At 47.8% G+C, this 19274-nt stretch overlaps 1 protein-coding gene across 2 annotated transcripts in view; it reads right to left on the bottom strand.

The window, feature by feature from the left end:
- LOC119390504 (uncharacterized) overlaps positions 1-19274 on the bottom strand; it is a 142239-nt gene that overhangs the window by 44154 nt on the left and 78811 nt on the right. Inside the window, exon 3 of one of the 2 annotated variants that reach the window (XM_037658113.2) lies at positions 5075-5124. The gene's annotated coding sequence lies outside the window, so the exon portion shown is untranslated. The remainder of the gene's footprint in view (positions 1-5074; positions 5125-19274) is intronic. The other variant, XM_037658111.2, reaches the window with a different exon arrangement.

Below are 19274 nucleotides of genomic sequence, written 5' to 3'. Positions count from 1 at the left end.
AGCCGCTTAATTATGCCCGGGCAACACTGGGCCATAGCGGTCCAGTGTTGCTTCAGAACATACTAGCCCAATAAACATCATTACTAAATCGATGTCTCGCTACAAGCTATTCGAGGCCCTTACACAGCAAACAGCACCGAGATATCGAGATTAATGAGACCACGTGACACATTCAACCGCCGAAATCACGATCGGTCTGTGCACTTGGGTGATCGTGTCTTGCCACGCAAGACACGCGACGCCTTAGAGAATGGCGATTATACAGTACGGTCCACTGTTAAAGGGAACACTCCAATGAGCACCTTTCATTTTAATGGCCCTCTCATTGCAAGTGGACAGCGAAAAATTGTTCATGCACTGCACAAGTCTCTCAAAAAGAGGTAGAACTGTCAACCACCAGTAGTTTTATGCAAATCTAAACCAATATGTTTTCGCAAGAGGGCGAAGTCCAAACATGCCCTGCACGCGAGTGTTCCCTTTAACAGTGGACCCGTCTGTACATACGTACAACTCGTAAATTAAACATCGCCCGAAGCCGTATAGCCTGCAGAGATACCTAAGCCTTGGCGTTTCCTTTTGTCAAACGAGGCGTACAGACCCTTATCATATTCTCATCGCTTATATCGATAAGAGTTGTTTCGCTCGATCGGCGACGAAGCAAACGGTCCCGATCGATGTGTCGCGTGTAAACGATCGGGCGCAGCGATTATTCAGACGCAAGGACGAAATACAGCGAGATAATATATAGTGAAACCGAACCGACAGCACTATAGAAGCGGACTACGATTGCTGCGAGATTACTGCGTCACCTCAATATCGCGCGCGATAGTCCAATAGTACGGGAATTTCTGTTTCTCGAGAGATTTTCCAGGTGATCTTTACTACTCGCATAAGCCTCTTTAATACTGAAAAAAAAAAAACAGAAAGCGGCTGAATCCATAAACATACAACACGGGAAATACTGCGGGTTGTAGTGAAGGAGGAAGACGACGATGTGGCGATTTAACAGCAATCAAGATTGAGACACAAAAAAATAGGGACGGAGAGGGGAGAGGGGGCGAAGTGGCTAAGGTCTGCTTGGAGGAGCTGATTCTGTCGTTTTATAGGCGAAGCGCTACTGCTCCTATTTTTTTTTTTTTTTCAAATCAAGGCGACCGCTATACAGTCTTCGCGCGCCCCATTTGGCGGATTGTGACAGCAGCAAGAGACCTTGCTCGAGGCACTACTGATCGCGATATACGCAACGCGTGGCTTTTGTGAAACGCTTACTTCGCTGTGTATAGGTCGAAAAGAGCGCGTGCAAGGTTTCTCTACGTTTCCTTTCTTTTTATTCGGTTGCGTGCGATGCTGCGATGGTTTCTGCCAGGCCTATACGTGTATAAGAGGCCGTGGGCGACTCGAAGGATCGAGTGAGCGAGCCGATGAAACGATTCCGCGGCGGTTTTCTGTGCGAGACTTTGTGCGGTGAAAGTGGCGTTATATGTCGGCCAACTCCTAAGTACGCGTATATATACGTATAAATAAGCGCTGATAATCGCGACGCGTAAGCACCTTCGTGAGCCCTGCTCAGGGCCGCTATGTTCTTCCAAGCTGCAGGCGCCTATGTGGCGTATACAGTAGCACGCACAACGCCGCGCAGTTTTCGTGCATTCAAATAAAATCGAATGCAGGCGTACAAATGGCTTTATCGCCGTATGCACGTATTTAGAGCTCAGCTTTCCTGCTTAAGAGAGAAAAAGAGGGGGGGAAGGCACCTGGCGTTTTCTGTGCACTCAATGCCTGAAACTTGCGCATAGCTTTTAGAGCGGGGTCATGGGATTCTCTAAATGCACCATGTTTGTGAACTATACTTGCCTTGCCTTGCTCAGCCCACAAGCACTATTTGTGTTCCATACTGATCTTTGAGTGTTTAAAGGGACACTAAAGGCAAATAACAATTTATGTCAGAGTGAAAGCCCAATGTATGACAACTTCTAAAACGGCAATATTATCAACAGCAGTGCCCTACTTACCGAGAAATTAAGCTAAATGTATCACATGATGAGCGCCACGAGTGGGACATTTTCGAAGTGATCCCGATGACGTATGGAAGTCGGCCAATAAATCACTAGTAATCAAACTAGCAGCAGTAAAAAAAGAACATTCCGAGCATCAAAAGACGTAATAAAATGCTGTTTGTTCGTTCCCGCTTTATTCATGGAAAACAAAACATCCGTGGCGTTGCCATGGGGTACGGCGCGCGTGGTTCAAAGGTTCCGTTTTCGCCGAACTGCGCCTCGCCCGTCTCAGTAGTAGTTTCGGGATCCCGTACTGCCGTGCGTGTTTTGCGCGCTCGTGAAAATTGCTCTGACAGAAAGTTCGACAAAATGCCGCATGCTTGTGATATTGCCGGATGCCCGAATGGTGCACAACGCCAGTGCTGCAGCAAGGAAACCGGTGTGTCTTTTCACTGGGTGCCGCGGAATGAACCCTTACGCTCGAAGTGGCTTAGTGTCATGCCATTGCGCCAGTGTGCTAAACAGTCAAAACCTCTGCGTGTGTGCTCGCTGCGCTTTCTAACTGAGGATTACGAGACCAACCGCAACTTGGTGAAGGCTTTGAATGTGCCCATCCGAGCAAGTCTTTGCCGCAGCGCCGTTGTTGCTACTGTGGGTCCCGCTACTTCCGCTCGGCTGCCACTAGTGTCGGCGGCCGCGCAGTAAAAGCGGGCAACGTTGGGCACGGCAGCAGTGACGTATGAAAGTCGTATTTTCAGGCGGGAGATCTAAAGCGCGCTAACGCGATGCGGACCACTAAAACGTGATTTTATTTCAAAATAAGCACTTCCTTGGCACAAAAGCAGCACTACGAGGTTTCTGTACCGCTATTCCAACAATCAACGTCGGCTTAATATTTGCCTTTAGTGTCCCTTTAACGAAAGGTGAACTACATGGTCCCCCTTTGCTTTAGGAGCGACAAAGACGATATGGTTGTGAGCCAGGGCGGAAAGATAGTCTCAACGTGACGGTACGGACTGTGCTAGTGCCCAGAGATAATCGCTACGATGACGTCACTGCACAATATCACCACGCCTGCGAAACTTTTGGTTTCTGGAGATGTAACCATTCTTCTTTATGCCGGATTGTCACTGTTATCGATATCGTCCTCTTTGCAAGAGCCATCTAACCTGCTGTGAGCTTGATCGTCTACGCAGCTTCTCAACATATATTTGGACCCCAAGATAGTAGTCACGATGACTTCAATGCAAGCAATCCATGGACCAGCTGGGTTCATTTACTCTCGCACCCGCGTTTAAAGCAAGCGTACATAATCTCGACCCACGCTGTTGCCCGTCGGAACGGCTAGCACGGAGGTTCCGAATTTTGTGACATCACAGTTTGCAGTTCGCGAACAGTGGCGGCAGGCATGCGACAATAGGCGGGCCGTATGCTGTCGTGGTTGTTCCTTCAAGCAAACCCGCAGTTCCCGGCCAAACATGGCTACCGCATAAAAGCAGTGAAAATTCTGATCTGTTGAGAGTGATTCCGAATGGACAGAAAGCTTTAGCGTGTCCGGTATCCCGGTGTACGGCTTTTGCCTCATACCGGGTTACCAGGCCATGGTGTAGCGATATCTTAAGACACTTCCTATGAATGCATTGTCGTTATGCACGTTTTCGAGTTCCATGAAGATCCTCGTAAAAGAACATTTATAAATACAACACATGCGCTCGTTCCTTTCCTGGAAAGCGCAAGGAACGAGAAACAGAGGCGAGAACATCCCTTCATTTCTGCGTTTTACATGCACATACACTGTACAGTGCACTTCTGCGGCAGATGGATTCGAAACAGTATTGGATTACCAACTGGATTATTATGGCAATGCCAACTCTACCAGTATCCAGTACTTCTTAGACATTCGCACTCACTGCGCTGACGGTAAGTTTCGCATCTATAGATGTATACACTACGCCAGTGTAATAATAGTCTTGTGTTTGCCTGGCTTATCTCAGCGCTGCCATCTTGGTTGAGATTCAATAGATACTGCGCGTTACTTCTATAAGGATGCAAGGCCGGCGGAATAAGCCATGCGGGAGTACACAACCAAACAGAAGACCATCATACTGAATCCAGAAACAGCGCGATGAACAAGGATAAGAGAAGCTGCAAACACAGTCCCTGTCATTGACAATTCTTGTCCTTATGCCTCGCGCTGTTTCTGGATTAATTATGCATAACCAACAAGCCCAAGCTACAATGTAGAGCAGCGTACCATTTACAGAGACGTTTTTGATCGGAGCACCGCTCTCACACTACATCCGGAAAGCATGATAAAAGCTCGGCAGCGTAAAGCGTTCGACAGGGTGTAACTTAGAGCTTATGACTGTCCCATATTTTCCTTACACAAATGCAACTGAAGATTTCCTGTATATTCGCTGCCGGCGATTCTTGAGTGTGGTGTTATCTAGTACAGTAAGAGCTCGTTAATTCGACGCCCTTTAATTCGGAAAATCAGATAATTCGGACGCGTTGTCTGGTCCTGGCAACTACATGTATTGTTTAATGGCATCAACAAGCTCTCGTTAATTTGGTCATATTTGGCCGCAACCCAGTTAATTTGGACAATTCCCCGAGCACTCCGAGAGCGATGCACCGCAAATGTGCGACTCAAAGAAGCGAAAACGGCGTTCGCGGAAAACCTAAACCAGGCGGCGCAGTGTGCATCACCATCGTCATCAACGCGAGGCACACGGTAACGACGGCAATCACGTTTCAGGTTGATTTCAGGTTAGCACCTTTCGGGTTAGTTAAGGCAGGGAGGTCTTCAGCCGCGGTCACATTGTGAACAATGTCGCGAGTGGAGAAAATTGCGGCCCTCGCACTGCTCTTGTGCAAAGTAAGCACATGATTTGCGTATTCGTCAAGAAAATTCAGGTGTATTGACGTAGTGGACATTTGTTGATCGATTTCTTGACGCTGTCGATAATTCGGAATTCTGTTAATTCAGACACTTTTGCTGGTCACGTGAAATCCGAATTAACGAGCTTTTGCTGTATACCTATGGACACATGATAAAATAACCAGGGATGTCTTACCAACCTGCACGAGCACTCCGTCTAGTCCATGAGAGCAATCCTGACGTCACCTGTATAACAAAGAAAAAAAGAAAAAACATAATGTATCGGCGTGTGCGCAAAGGGGTTACAGAAAGATGTCATAAATGAAAAAGGAAAGCGTCATGTGTACTCATTTTATACTTTGACAACGAGTTGAGCCGCAAAAACAAAAGTAAAAAGAAAGAAAGAAGTAGCGGACCGCGGTACATATATATGCTTCTCCTTCTATTCCGGTGCATTGCTAGCTCTTGCTCTCAGTCCACGTAATAACAAGTTTGTAATAATGAGATAGTAAATCCCTTTCTTACGCGCTCATGCACACGGCTGAACATCTTAACAAGCACGATTATGATCATAATCGGGACAAACGAAAAAGCATTGGAAAGACTCCGTATATACACACATATTTTTTCTTAAAGAAAACGCACTTCGGCGTGGACATTGCGCACTGGTGTGTATTTTACAAAGACGATATATAATTCATTCAGCTTGTTCGTTACACGTTATCAAAGTTGCTCCCTGCGGCCATTGATAAACACAGCGCTGTGTTTGGACTTGTCTTCTGTCCGTGTTTTCGTCGCGCAATTTCTTTGATGTCATGGAACACCAACTAGCCCAAAATGTTGCTCTCATTGATGTAGAATTTCCGAGCTCCTGAGCGCAGAGCTCCATTCCTATTCGGTCGTGCGTTGAGATCCTTGTAATGAGAGGCACTGCCGGAACATGTGATCTAACGTATAAGCAGCGCCACAGTCTAGGCATGTTGGATCAAGAGAGAGAGAGGTTTATTTATAGAAAGGCAGAGAGGTCGGCCTGAGCGATATTATGCTCTAGCCTGCTACTCTACACCGGGGGTGGGGAAAGGGGAGAAAAAAGAATGATGGATGACGATGGTAAGTAAGAGAGGTGAGTATGTACAGTCCCGTCTAGGTGGTGCAGTGCTATAGCCGCGCATCCAGTCCAGTGGCTTGTAGGAAAGCTGCAACCGCTCTTATGACCACAGTTGTGCTGTTGGAGTCAGGCCATGGGCCCAACACAACCTCATCAGTCAATGGCCTATTATGCACTCCTTCAGTCGAGGAAATCAGTTTCTGTCGTTCGCGTGCGTATGCTGGGCAGGTACAAAATATGTGCTCAAGTGTTTCTGGCACTTGACAGTGATCACAGTTGGGACCGGTGTCACTGCAGCCGATGATATGTGCATAACGTCTTGTGAAGGCCACACCAAGACGAATTCGGTGAATCATACTTGTGTTGTGTCGTTTTAATTTACGAGGCATACAGAACCTCATTTCGGGGTCCCATTTGTGTAATCGCCGGTGTCGTCGCTCCGGTTTCGTCCAGTGCTCAAGTGTGAGGTCACGCATTACGTACCGAAGCAGGGCGTTCGTGTCTGGCCGTGAAAACGCAGTGCGCACTTCAGGGCCACTGGTCAAGGCTCCTTTAGCTTCGGCGTCTGCGTCTTCGTTTCCCATTATGCCGCAGTGGGCAGGAATCCATTGGAAGGTGATGAAGTGGCCATTTGTTGAAGCAACGTGAAGAAGCTCCATAATTTCTATGGCTAAAATATAGTATGGACCTTGTCTCATGACGCAATTAATGGTTTGCAAAGCGGGTTTCGCATCGCAGAATATTGTCCATGTACGAGGTTGCTCTCCAGAAATGAATCTTATTGCCTCCCGGATAGCAACAAGCTCTGCGGCAGTTGATGTGGTCTTGTGGTCTATTTTGTACCGTCGAGCTATAACCATTTGTGGGATGACAAAGGCTGCAGCAGAGGTACATAGCGTGGTAGATCCATCGGTGTACACGTGCATGGTGCCGTCGTACGCTGTATAAATGTGATGTAGGGTCAGTTGCTTGAGGCCAATTGGTGAAACTAGGGACTTCTTCGTAATCCCAGGAATCACAAGGCTAACAGGCGGTTTAGGCAGGACCCACGGCGGTGTTCCAGGAAATCTCGGGGAAGAAAACCTTGATGGTAGAACGTTTTCATGCCGTGATATTGCTCTTGAAAAACTGCAGTTTGGGTGGGTGGCACGGAGTGCTGATAGCGGGTGCTGCCTGTGTCGGGTCAACAGGCGAAGATGCACTCGAAGTGGCTCGCAGCGCATGTATACACTGATGGGACAAGCCCGAGCTTCCGCGATGGTTCCATTCGTTGACGTGCAGCGTGGTAGGCCCAAGCATGTTCGCAATCCTTGAGCTTGAATACTCTCTAGCGTGTTCACACAGCCCGGTCTCATGTTTGAGAGCACCGGCATGCTATACCGTATATATCCCACAAACAGCGCATTGTAGAGTTGAAGAAGTGACGATTCTGATGGGCCCCATCTTGCTCCTGCCACAGTCCGAAGAACAAGAACAAAACTTTTCAATTTTGATTTCAGTGTTGCGACGTGTCTGGACCACAATAGATCCCTGTCTATGATTACCCCAAGGAACTTGTGGTGCGTTACAGTAGGTATCGCCGTTCCATTAATAGTTAGAGGGTATTTTGACATATCTTTGCGCGTGAATGCAAGCACTGCGCATTTGTCAATGGAAAGAGTGAGACCCTGGCGCCGTAGATATTTAGCTGTTAATGTCACTGCACGTTGAAGTCGAGCACGCAATTGCGGACGAGTAGCTCCGGACGCCCATATGCATATGTCATCCGCATATGCGCTGACTTTTACCGTGCTGGGAAGTTCTGCTGCCAGTCCAATCATAGTAACGTTGAACAGAATTGGGCTGAGAACTCCCCCTTGGGGAACACGACGGTGAATAGTATGTCGATCGGTGTCTCCGTCGCTTGTCGTCATGTAAATGGTACGGTCACTAAGGTAACTTACGATCCAGGCGTACAGTCGTCCGCCGACGTCTAAATCTTCCAGTGCGTCAAGGATCGCATAATGCAGCACATTATCGAAGGCGCCCTTAATGTCCAGGAAGACGGCCGCTACTAGTCTGCGTCGGTTCCTTTCCTCTTCAACATTTGAGATCAAGTCGACCACACCGTCGACTGCAGATCGTCCTCTTCTAAAGCCGTTCATAAATGCAGGAAAGCAATTATTGCTTTCTAGAAGCCACTCTAATCTTGACAGCACCATCCTTTCCATTACTTTCCCGACGCAGCTGGCTAAGGCGATCGGTCTGTAGGAGGAAAGGGCATGAGGACACTTCCCTGGTTTGAGCAACGCAATAATGCGACTGCATTTCCATTTAGCTGGGACATGTCCCGACTCCCACGAGTTGTTATAGTGGGAGAGCAGGATATGTCGTGCTTCTGTACCAAGATGGCGGAGTGCAGCGTACGTGATTCCGTCAGATCCTGGTGCCGATGAGCGCCGGGAAACAGATATGGCAGCGTCAAGCTCATGCATTGTGAAAGGCACATCGAGGCGCTCATCAGACGATGGGGGCGCTATGGTGGTAAGAGTCTCAATCACAGCATCAGTGGTGGCCGCGATAAGGCTGCAGTAGTCTCCGGCTATGTCAATTTCTCCCCGACCTTGATGTAGAGCCACGGCTCGGAATGGTTGACTTTGTTGGGGAATTGTCTGCAAACTTCGTACCACCCGCCAGATCTTAGATAGAGGTTGCCTTGGGTCGAGAGATCCGCAGAATGTCCTCCACCGCTGCCTGTCAATCTTGTCGAGATGCCGAAGAACGTGTCGTTGAGCTCGGCGGCAGGCGGAGAGGTCTGACGGGGATTTCGTTCTTCTGTGTCGTCGTTCCGCGCGGCGACGGATTGCACGAAGTGCCTCGTATTGGGAGTCGATTGCTGATCTCTGCATCGGTAGGTTAACCTGTCTGGTTGTGTCACGCAGAGAACAAGCAATGATATCCTGTATTTCGGATGATACAGTCGTGTGCTGACAGCCCGTCTTGACAGATGCCCGGAACAAGGTCCAGTTTGTTTGCTGAGCGGCGAAACCACCTAAACTGAACATATGTTGGGAGGTGATCGCTACCACGAGTCTCCAAATCCGTGCACCAACATGCAGAAGACAGAAGGCTCCTGGATACAAAGGTAAGGTCGAGGCAGCTGCTATAAGAAGTACCGCGAATAAATTTAGGTGACCCGTCATTGAGTACGCTTAGACCATAAGTGGACAAAAAGTTCGCCAAGTCACTTCCACGGCAATTCATCGCAGTGCTACCCCAGAGGGGATGATGTGCATTGAAGTCACCAATCACAATATGTGGACTTTGTGCGGCTTGCAGCACGGTCTTCAGGTGGGAGCAGTCGATCTTCGCGCTTGGGTGGACGTATCCTCCTATTACTGAGAACGTCCGCCTTTTATGTGTTATAGTCAGGCTGACGTAATCGTTGCTAGTGTGCGGCACGATGTCGTGTCTTAAGTACGTCAGATCGCATCGTATACAAATTAGTACTTTACTTGTACGTTGCTCGCTGCGAGACTACATTTGGACATACCCAGAGATGCGAAAAGTGGAATGCTCGAGGTCTACGTGGCCGTTTGTCGGATTTCAGACAATGGGTTTTTAAATACCAATTTCCAGTTATTGTTGTCTGCGAGCCAAACATGGATTCGACTTTTCGCATGTTGGATCAAAAACTTCAATGAACTGGCTGTGAGAATGAAGACTAGGATAGGATCTGGTTTGAACTAGATGCTTGTGCTCTAGAAAGTTTCACATGAGGAAGGGAGAAGACCCTTTTGCCCAGCTGGTAATGTTTTGTGACCTCGCTGAAAGTTAGGAGAACGTCCCTAAAGACCGCCTGGTTGGGGTCCGAAGATCCACCCGGCTGCCCAGCGCGGTAAGTTCGCGCGATCGGGCGTGGGCGATCTCGTTTGGGTTGGCCATGAAGGCCAGATGTGATCGGAGGTGAGCCGGAAACCAAATGATGGTGTGAGGAGAAATATCCCTATGACCTAAAATGCTATTTACTTCCGCTGATACCGATCCGGACGCAAAGGCTGTGACCGCGCGCTCGTGCGCCTCTGTAGATGTGCTGCCTAGAATCGCCAACGAGAGCGATGGTTATGGCTACCTGCTCGGCTTTAGAGGGAGTGGCGTTCCTGGTGGAAGCGGAGTGGATAACACAACCTGCGTGATCAACTGTGACGACCGAGAAGTTGGCCGCTCGAGCGTACTGCGCCGCATACTTCGAAGGTATACAGCAGCGCTCTAAAAGTTACCTCTTCTGACTTCCGAAGTGAGGCACCATGGATGTAAAGTGTACTCTCCCCCATGAACGCAAAGCAGGCGCGAACGCTAGCCGACGGGGGAGAGTAGGAAAGGACGAAAGGCGAGTGTGGTGAACGGAAGGATCGGGCGCATCTGACTGGCGTTGAAGAAAATAGAGGAGGCGCTGACCAGCTTCACAGGCATATCAACACAATCTAAAGTTTTTGAGCAATATGTGCTCTTCTAGGGGAGAGCGATAAGCTGTCTCTGTCAGTTCTTTCCCTCGAGCGCACTAATAGTGAGCACAACTTTTCGTCACTGGCGGCGGATGTGAAACGCCCTTTGAAATGCGAACGTCAATGTGACACGGGTTCAAGACCACCGTTCAAGGGCCACCTTTCAGGCATGCTGGCGTTCACAACAACGTAGTTCTATAGCTCAATGAGACTTCAACGACTCAAATATCCTTTAATTTATCTCACTGTTTATTTATCCTTTCCCTCGCACACGCACACGAACACGCCGTCGTGTTTGAGATAACTTGCGCCTTGTATTAAAGAAACAAACGCATGCGCTACGCGTGTGGAGCCGTACGCCGCACGTCAGGATATTAAAGGGGCCCTCCAACACTTTTCCAAGTTACCTTCGAAGGGAGTTTATTGCCTCAAGAATCGACCACCGCAAAATGTTTTAGAATCCGAAAGCACGAGCGGAGTTACATTGATTTTTCGCACGCTGTAGTTGCATTCTCTCTCCTCTCGTCCCGACGAGTGCGCTGAACGCTAAGCACCGAGGGATGGCACGGGGGAAAGAAGTTACGTCACGCGCTCGTCATGACCTTGAGAACTTTTCCTTTTTTTTTTTGCAGTCTGATCGCGAGCGAGTGCGCGGGCACGTGGCGGCCTCCCGCGGTGGCCTCGGTAACCATGCAGCTCACGATGCTCAAGTCAGCCAATGGCCGTGGACATCGGGTTTATGGCGCGGTCATTTGGGTATATGGCCTCATTTGTAGAGAGAAGAGGGAACGATTTCTAGCTGACTGAAAATCAATTGTAAATTCCAGGCCGCGTGCTGCGCTATATTGTTTGCCCCCCGTGTTCTCAGGAGCCTCGAGTGCCGATCGGCGGCGTTTTCTGACCCTGCTGAAAAAGTGTTGCAGGGCCGCTTTAAATGCGGAGCACTTTAGGGGCCCTGGCTGTCGTATGCTGTCGTCTCATGTAGAGTGGCGTCACGCCGGCAAAACCATGTATCAGCACAGCCGGCCATCTATGGCATGGCTGTGTAGAACCATGTATAGAAAGTATAGCGAGGGGGCGGGAAAGGACAGCGAGGGTGCGGAGGAGGGAAAGGAGGGAGGTAGAGGGCAAACCATAGCAATAGTCATGTATGACGTCACGCAGGAAAAACCATGCATAGCACAGCCACGTATAGCATAGCCGTGCGTAGTATAGTGTAGCAGGAGGTGGAAAAGGGAAGTCAGGATGAGGAGAAGAGAGGAGGAAGGGGCGGTTGAGCAGCATGTAGCCGTGTATAAGTATAGCAAAGGGTTGGAAATAGGAAGTCAGGGTGAGGGCAGAGATGTGAGGGTGACGGAAGGAAAGAAAGAGGGGGAGGATAAAGTATGGCATAGCCATCTGCAGTACAGAACAGCAAGTGGTGTGAATGGGAAGCATAGGTCGGCAAAAAAATTGGAGCTCACTCAGACTCACTCAAGAAATATATTTTGCTCTGAGGGCTCACTCGGACTCACCAAAGCTTTCGTCAACCGGACTCATTCGGGCTCAGACTCACTAAACTTTTTGTCAAGCGGACTCACTCAGACTTAAACTCAACATATTACTCAGCCGGGCTGACTCAGACTAAGACTCACGGCTTCACCTGAGTCTGAGTGAGCCCGAGTCAGTCGACTCATGAGTCCGTTGGCGTAAAATTAGGTTCTTCGATCATGGGGTCAATTCTCTTGAACGCCAGTATCTTACATAATCAGTGCTCTACGATATGCCTTTTGATCTTGCACCTTCAAGTATGAGTTATCATCATATATCATGTATCAACGTTATCATATATCAATCCAGTAAGGACATCTTTATAAAATACGCTACTCACACAAGATATTTTTATCAAGAACTTCCATGAAAGAGTTTGCGGCGGGAAGTCATGGCTTCCCTTCCCCTAACTCACACCGATGATCAATAAGGTGGCCCATGAATTCTAGTGTGCTGAGATATGTGTGAATAGACTTCAGTATAAACGTAAGCCGACATAAGGTTGATAGTAATGATGAAGACGAGTAGATGGGAACCATAAGTCGGAAACAAGAGGTGGAGTTCACTCGAACTCACTCAATAAATATATTTTGCGCTTGTGGCTCACTCGGACTCAGACTCACCAATATTTTTTTTCAACCGGACTCACTCGGACTCAAACTCACCAAAAAATATTACTCACCCGGTCTCACTCAGACTCACGGCCCGATTTGAGATAGAGTAAGTCTGAGTCAGTCGACTCATGAGTGAGTTTGCCGACCTATGAAGAGAAGTGAGGAGTATGAAAGGAGGAGGGGAGGGTGCATAATAACATAGCCGTGTAGAGTACAGTATAGCAAAGCGGTGGGAAAGGGAAGTGTGTATGAGGAGGGTGGAAAAGAAGGGGAGGGTAGAGAATACGATAACCGTGTATAGTGCGGTATAGCAAGCAGGTGGAAAGGGGAAGTTAGGGCGAGGAGGAAAGGAGTGGGCGCCACTGCATCAACAATGAGTTTCCTTTCCCGCCATGGACGCCGAACAGGCTGCACTTTGGAACGCCAGCGCTTGCTTGCTTGCCCGTGAACGCGAGCGTCGCTGAATCACTGCTCCGCGCTTCCTACAGCGTTCGCGTTGAGTGCAACTGCATACATTTTTTTATTTTTGCAATCCACCCTGATTAACAAAGACTGCTGAATTAGGCTTTCAATTAGTGACTCCAGCGAAAAATCTTCGATACAAACGATGTAACACTTGTTCTGAAACGACCGAATATTTCATCCACGCTGAGGCAACTGCACCATCCCATCAGCTTGGTAATTAACGAAGATTGCTTAATTAACATTTAAAATAGTAACTCTAACGAAAAGTATTCAATAGAAAAGTCGTAACGTTTTTTCAACAACGTAGGATTGTTTCATCTCTGCTAAAATAACTACCCCGTTTGATTTCTTTCACAGCTTTTCTTTAGTGTGCGCGATTATACACTTGGCGCAAGTTAGCTGAAACATCCTGTACACTGCCGTTATACGAGCTAGCAGCCAAGAAATTCCGGGACCTTGGCGCTGTTTATTAAGCCTTCGCGGTCCACCGCTACATATAGATGACAATAAAGACAAACGATTGCATAGGTACTCAGTTCCCGCTGCCTCGGGCCAGATGTTTAATCGGCTGCTGTATCACCGGCTCGCTTTCGTTATTGTTCTTTTTTTTTTCGCACATCCAAGCTCGCACTCGTGTGTGCGTCCATTCTTGGACGTGCATCGATGCGTGCACGTGCCAGGAGAACTTGGCAACGCGCCTACCTAGGTGTCGCTCGTTCGCAATGCAGGAATGTGAAACGCGGCACGCGTGCTCGTTCGCATAAATTTATGCGACCACTTACACTTCTTGGCTTTCCACAACGGCCACGCGTGTATCTCATCGACACTTTAGGCTGTGCCATCAGTCTTTCGTTGGGATCAGACTATGATGTAAGGGTAGAGTGTATGTACAAGCAGGTGGCGCTTGATGGCCTGTTATTACGTGAAACTCGATTATGCTACGCGCTCTGGCACTCCGCGATGGTCGGTGCATGTGCCTTCAATGACTGAAAGCACGCAATGCGACTCTCCTATTTCTTTCCTCTTTCTTTCTTCCTGTCTTCGTCTCCAATTTCTAGCCTCTCCTTCCGAAAGAGTATAGGCAGGCGTTGCGCATGTCTCGGCGTTAGTTGTCAGCCTGCTCCTTCCGTGTTTCCTTTGTCTGCTTGTACATATATCTGCGTACGGGTGCATTTCAAAGCGCGGTTGTACAGATCCGCAAGCGGCATGCATTTGTAGGCTTCAACGTGCCGGCGACGTACAGTCATGCACAAGAAATTACAAAGTAGACTAGCTTTAGCGTGCGATAACACGAAAGGGCTACTCGCACCGCAAAGTATTCGATGGTTAGAGATCCTTTAGGCCTCACAAAAAGCATGAAAGCAGAAACCATGCTTACATCATGCATACTGACAAAAAAGAACGAAAGAAAGAACGAAAGAACGCGTTTCACTTAATCCTAACTTGTTTGCTTTATTAATATACAGTAGTCAGCAATAATCTGGAAACTACAGAAGCCACTGTACAATATACTTTGCTCCACAGCCTGTAGACATAAAGGCTGAAATGAAGTGATGCACAAGGTGTATGTCATGCGCCTCTTTGACAAATGTGATGCGTCGAGACAATTCCACGCTGGGCATGCGTGCCAGAAACGATAATATCGACGTTTTGCTGATGTCACGGTGCCTGGAGTTTGGCGCCTGAGTGCGTACGTATAAAGGAACGGGACTTCATAACCGCTGCTCAGCGGGTGTCGCCAAATCGGGTATAACGGAGCTTTAGCATTGACGCGGGCGAGATAGAGTGCCAACTCCGTTGCCTCGGCTAAATCGAGCGGCACTAAGCAGGTGTCAAAAACGGCCAGAGGTTAATTGACGTCATGGATGACTTTGCCTGTAGATGAAGTAAGAAAGAAACGCGCAGCACGTCTTAGAGGCGAGTAATGAAAGCAGAATTGTTGGCGATAGAGACGTTATAGACTCAGGTTTCGTCGGTCTGCCGAACGTATCAGCTTAACTCACCGCGTCAAGCGGAAAGAGGTTTTTCGAGGCCTTCTTGGCTCGCACAGAGAGGTAATTATACGGTAGGATTCCGCGCGCGGCGATCTGACGTACGCGGCTATTCTTATATCAGCAATCACGTGGAGCAGCTTTCTAACGCACCACACCAACATTCTCCGCATTTATCATTCAGGTGGCTGTACATGTATGTAGTACGTCCCAAAGCGTAGCGCCGACCTGTTTAAGAATAAAGTAAGGGATATCACGAAAAAAATTGGCCGCGTATCTGCGTGCTTCGCTGCAAATGTCGTGTAAAGACGATAGAAGAGGCGCTGCGTGAGATATGGACGCCATTTGGCAATACGTCGGGAAACATGAGTGCTGTGTTGCGTGCTGGTAGTCCCGGCGCAGCAGCAGGCGAAGACCGGCGGTGACCAACGCGACCGGCGGGGACGCCAGCCAGCCCGAAAACGCGGTTTGGCGCGAAGCGCTGAAACAGAGAAACGTCCGCACTCAACGAGTACTCTCCACACACTCTTTTATTTACACGTCGCCTGGGTAAAACAGGAACGCCAGAGCGGCGCCCACAACCGGCAGCCTGAAGGCCGCCCACAACGCTGCTTTTTCATTTTTTAAATATTTTTTTTCACCTTCTTGGCCTTCTCAAAACTAAAGTTTTTCAACACCATGCTAAAACTTCTTTGCTAAACCTTCACTTGCTAAACCTTCAATTGCTAAACCTTCACGAATCGAATATAGACTTTACACTGAAAACAAAAAAATTTAAATGTCATCATAAATCATTTCTTCTTTCGACTAACGTCATAGTGGATCCATAGGCATTTACATTTAGGAATACTTGTACACTTAGTTGATTCCCCCCTTTTTTTTCTTTGCTGTGAACAATGATATTAAAACAGAATCGTTTGATTCCAATATTGTTTTCTCTTTATGAAAATTATATTCCGTATGTATATTATGTAGAAAGAAGCCTGTTTCTTGTAAAACATTTTTGTGTATGTGTGCAGAAGTAAGCACGTTCTGAATGTATAAATCTTTGTGAATGTATATGTATGAAAAAAAACATGAATATGATAGCATAAAACCAAGTAATATCTCATACTACTGAAATGTGTATAATATGTGTATAATATTTCACTTATTTGTATACGTGTATGTTACTGATGTGTAAATGTGTATGATGTGGCACTGACGCAGACTGTATCAGGAGGTCAAGACCTCGTCAGGCTATTTAGCCTTTAGTCTTTGCCTCCCGCAGGGAAATTTTGTATTTTTTTTCCTGCAAAAATAAACAATGTTCAATGTTCAATGTTCAACCCATGGCATTCGTACAGTGCAATACAGAACCGAAACCGAAACACAACAATGAGCTCGTGCGAAGGGCACGGAGGAAGGCAAATTTCAGCGCAGTCGCATTTTCAGCTTTGTTGAAACAGCGCTCACTAGACGACGACGAAGTAAAAGAAGGCACAGGACAGGCGCTGCCTGTCGTGTGCCTTCTTTTACTTCGTCGTCGTCTAGTGAGCGCTGTTTCAACAATGATGAAACGCATACCAACTCGCTCAAGCTTCCATTCTTATGCATTTTCAGCGCAGCTTAAGAAACTAGGGTCCTTAAAATTACGTATGTATCCATTTTCTATTAAAGGAACACGCCACCTAATACTTACCTAGTGATGTTGCACCTCAGATATGCATGATATTTACTTTTTGATCGACAACGTTCACAAGTATGAACAGCCGTACCAGTTCAAGACGGCTGGCCCTTGGGCAAGTGGTTCAACTTTGGCCGAGTGGCTGAATCGAGGGACGTGCCGACAAACAGAAAGACAGACAGACAGAAAGACAGACCAAAATTTCTGCGTTTAAGTTCCCCAAGAAAGACTATCGTCTTTAAAAAAAATGCTGCAGAAACCACGAGAAGACGATCGCAAAAGTGAACGAAGAACGTAATATGAACAGCAGAAGTTAAATGAAGACGTTAGCTATTGTTAGAACTGGCAGCTCATATTTTAAACATTTCTTACAAGTCCACCTCTTCCTTAATTCCTGATTGTGGGTGAGTGCCACAAGTTTCCAGGGTCTACACTCGTGTACTGCAGGTCCCTGAAGATTGCTTGTAAACGTGCTCTTAATAAGACTAGTCCTATCAGGAAAATACATATTCGTCTATCTAGGAACAGGAATCTTCATCTTTTTCTCGGTCTTCTTCCTTGACCCATTTTGTTCGCCATATTTCCTCACATTCCCCCTATAGCTCGACCACTCCGGGAGCATGACCACCCGCCGGCCCGTTCACCTTGCCCCCATGCGGCGCGCTTGACAGCTGCTGGGGCTAACAGGGCTACGGACGACGCGCCGTTATACTTGCGAAACTCCGGCTCGCGTAGTTTGTAATAAGAAACGTGCCACGTGGAAGGAGACGTCGCCTCGGGTGACCTGTTTTTACAGGTACGGGTAACATCGTTTCAACGTTGTGCGCGCATCTGAGGGAGGCTTTCTTGTAATGTTCAATTATAGTGCAACGTAGTACGAGTCTAATATAATGCGTAGAACCGACAACCGGTGCTCAGTGAGAGCAACGGAATGGATTGCAAGGAATGTCAAACACCGCCGAGGACAGCAGCTAGTTAGATGGGATAAAAAGGAATACGTTCACGCAAAGTATGGTAAATTGGAAATCATAGGCAGAGGAACAATCAGCAGTGGACAATCCGTCCTTCGTCTTGCAATGCAAGCAAATCCGACTGACAATACTGCAAATTTGCAGCATTATGTATCCATGCGCTTCGATTTGTCGATTAATTCGCCCTTGCGCTGTCATTTGCTAGTTTCCTGGTTAGCTCAGTTGGCAGAGTGACCGCCCAGGAAAGGTGTTGGTACCGGGTTCGATCCGCGGACCAGGACAAATTCTTCGGGCGAGTAAGAGTCCTTGTTTATGAGAAATCCGTATTTCCTTGTGGCTTCATGCTACAAACGGGTAGTTGTCAATTTCGCTTTCTTGGACTGATAATGATGATGATGATACTCGGCATCTTGTTATTCTCAATTTGCACTAAATATCTTCTCGCGTGTTTTAATTACCCGCAGCGAGCGCTTTCCTTAGATGAAATTAGCGCCTCCTTGTGCGACAAAATATTAAGCTCAATCTTTAAGCTAAGCAGTGAACTTGAATATGTTGTTGCATGACACTATTATTGTGGCTGGTCTTGATTTGCGTTGGCTGTCTGCTGTTATAACAGTTTAATAAACAAGATGTATGACCTACCATTACTCTACCTCACTGGTTGCGGTGGCGGCGGTGGTGTTGCTGCCAGGCGGTTTTAGCCTGGCAATCCTGGACGGCAATTGCTCCTCCCGAACGACCCTTTAAAGCATTTTGAATACCGAGTGTCACTTAGACCAATCGCTGTACGGTAACTTAAAAGAATAACCGTCGCTTCCTTGCGAACTACCCGCGCAGCTTTTGGAAACACTGTCTGTCCGGTACACTCGTGGGAAAACCATTCTCTTTTTCATTCTGTCCATGAGATATACCTCCTTTCACTGCACCTCACAGCGCTACCTCACTGCATTAAATGGTTTGCACACTGCGGTAGTTCTCCTCGGGAAAAGTTCACCGCATTTCTTCGTTCTTTAGTGCGCCATTCTCGATTACTAGCTTGCCAGAAGACCGCACAGAATTCGCGGGGGTCGCTCTTCCAAAAACGGGAGACCGTTGCGCTTTTTCCGCCCTGGTCACTTGCCCTCCACTGCACCGCGTACCGAAAGGCGCATCCCAAAATGCGCAATTGTTCTTAACGGTTCTCAACCGCGCGTAATCCCACAGAGTTACGTGCAACTTGATCGCAAGTCACCCTGCATTCCAGTTTTCACCACAGTTCGCATTTGCCTTGCGTCCCGCATCCTTGCAGGAGAGCTTTCGCTCGTCTTTGTTGTCAACCTGCCATGTGCGTTACTTACGTGTCCATCCCATGCTTTCCCGATCGTTTTAACGTCTAACGCGTTCCTCTTCTGACCACGTTAAAGTAACAAGATCATACACAACTCTGAAGGGCCTTGGAGCTACGCACGGTGGAAGGCTTGCAAAGCGTTCATCGCTACAAATTCTCGAAGTCTACTGGCCTCGGTCATCCATTGTAGACGTGATGGACGTGCTAATAGACGTTCCAATAGCTCCTCTCTCCTCCTTT

Source organism: Rhipicephalus sanguineus, chromosome 4 (assembly GCF_013339695.2).
Source record: "Rhipicephalus sanguineus isolate Rsan-2018 chromosome 4, BIME_Rsan_1.4, whole genome shotgun sequence".
In the NCBI taxonomy this organism is placed as follows: Eukaryota; Metazoa; Arthropoda; class Arachnida; order Ixodida; family Ixodidae; genus Rhipicephalus; species Rhipicephalus sanguineus.
The sequence above is the reverse complement of the archived record's forward strand: the minus strand, read 5'-3'. Positions and strand labels throughout refer to the sequence as shown.